General features: G+C 26.7%; 1 long non-coding RNA gene across 2 annotated transcripts; it reads left to right on the top strand.

Moving 5' to 3' along the window:
• Positions 1 to 278: 278 nt before the first annotated feature.
• Positions 279 to 1,799, top strand: LOC114934773 (uncharacterized). 2 transcript variants are annotated; one of them, XR_003820345.2, is made up of 3 exons: positions 279 to 493; positions 1,253 to 1,310; positions 1,388 to 1,799. It is a non-coding gene; the product is annotated as an uncharacterized LOC114934773 (long non-coding RNA). The 2 variants fall into 2 exon arrangements; XR_003820346.2 differs by having other exon boundaries at positions 282 to 493; positions 1,253 to 1,303.
• Positions 1,800 to 2,208: the final 409 nt, after the last annotated feature.

Genomic DNA, 2,208 nt, shown 5'->3' with positions numbered 1-2,208 from the left:
AACGTTGCAATGTTGCAAGTTGCAATGCAACATTATAAAGACATTGCAGAGATATAGGTGCACAAAATTCCAGCACACTTGTAGCAACATGACATTAATATTTCGGAAATATTGCATGTAATCCAAATTCTATAATTTATATATTGTAATATATATACATGTACCCAGCAAACACCAAATTACAGCTATATAATTGTTAGTTGTAATTCCCACTCAAAAATGGAAAATTACAAAACTGTAACTTGGTATTTGCTGGGTATAATACTGTAATAAAATAATTTTTTGCAATATTGTACAATAAAAGATGTTAACGATAATCAATAATTTTATTAAATCATTGGCTTAAATTTCTGCGCCGAACGCTCTGCGCAATACATGTGTGCGTGTATAGTAGGCGCCGGCTTCGCTACGTAGTAGACGTAGACCGTTGCAACTCGTGGTTATCACGTGTACAGTAACTCGCATTGACTTGTTTTGCTGTGTAAAGGAAAAGGTAAGCATTTTTTTGATAATACTATGTTTAATTATAACGATATACTATAAAGTTAAAAATCTATATTTCGTAATTATAAAAGAGAATTACTTGTCCCAAAGTTAATAAGAACCTATAACCTCTATAACCTCAAGGAGTCTGAGACTGATTGGGAAAGTAAAAACTATATATTTATTTATGATATATCTTCGTATATTTTTTAAGTGAATATTTTTGCTCTATTTAATTTAATTTTCTATTTTGCTATGGGATATATGTACATATCTCTATGATACAGTAATATGAAACTATAGATACTTTAGAGGTAAATATAGGCAGCAGTTAAAATAAATAATTATAATACATAAAAAGTAATATAATATATATAAATCTGTAGCTAGTGCTTTATGTGTGTATATTTTATATTATCATTTCTTACTTGTGATGAGTGTTTCAACTATTTATACAGTTCGCACTGTGCATATACATTTGTCGCATTGCAGATAATATGTATTTGTATATTGTGAAATAGAAAACCAGAAAGAAAGCAAGAAATATTGAAATAAGAAAATATATAAAGGCACATAATAGATAAATATAATTATTACTGTTCTAATCAAGTTGAAATTTTGAGAGGATATATGTGATTTTGTCTCTAGAATAAGCATATGTTTTTGTATTATGTGTAATAGTATAAACAACACATTATATACAAATAAATATAGGCAAATTAATCTGTTTTTGTTTTTATATTAAAATATTTTTACTATATTGTTTCAGAGAATATTACTAAACATTTTGGCAAGGAGGATTCTACGTATAATATCTTGAGTAATACGTACATACTTTTGATATATTTATGTAGGTGAGGTTTTATGTAAGTATATGAATTTTAATATTATTTTATTTTTACAGATCCTTAACAGGAAAGGAAAATCAGCCTCGTTAAGTTTATAATATTTATAATGCTCTTTCTAAGTTTTTTTTATGTTCAATGATTTACTTTATTTGTTTTAACATAATTCCTTATCTTTATTTTTAAGTTCTCTTAACTGAAAACAAACTATGTTTTAAGGCTCAAATGTTATGTTTGGAATTATATAGTTTATGGTTCAAACTCTACGTCGTTACTATCTTTAAGTTTCTTTATAGCTAGTGGGCAATTAATGCTAGCCCATACGCCAAATTTAAAATTATCTTTAAGTTTCGATTAATCGATTGTGATTATATTTATGATTATATTATTTATTGTGATTATATATAATCGACTGTGATTATATTTATTTGTGATTACATTGCAATAAACAAAAATATAGATAACATTTAACTACAACGTATTTTCATTAATGATTTATTTACATTTATATACCTGTATATGCAACATTAGTTTATGGTTGCAATAACAATGCATTATTGCAAACTCATAACATTGCAATATTGTTGTAATATTTTGTTGCAATCTTCCAAAAAGCGGACATTTTAACATTGCTGCAATTCAACAGCAATGATGTAGCAACATTTTGCAGTGAATTTACAATATTGCAATATTGCGGTGAAAGATTGTTGTAATGTTTTTGCAATCTATCGGTGCTGTATGGGATTGTATCATGGTAATGTCATTACGCATATATTTTAACATGTACATCGCTACGTAATGATGGTAACATCATCATTAAAAGTAACAGACATCGTATAATTCATTTAGTATTATTAATTGTGCATAAAATTGAAATATT

This window comes from Nylanderia fulva, unplaced genomic scaffold, assembly GCF_048542155.1.
Source record: "Nylanderia fulva isolate GAGA-0341 unplaced genomic scaffold, ASM4854215v1 Scaffold670, whole genome shotgun sequence".
Lineage (NCBI taxonomy): Eukaryota > Metazoa > Arthropoda > Insecta > Hymenoptera > Formicidae > Nylanderia > Nylanderia fulva.
Note: the sequence above shows the minus strand (reverse complement) of the source record. Positions and strands in the feature narration are given on the sequence as shown.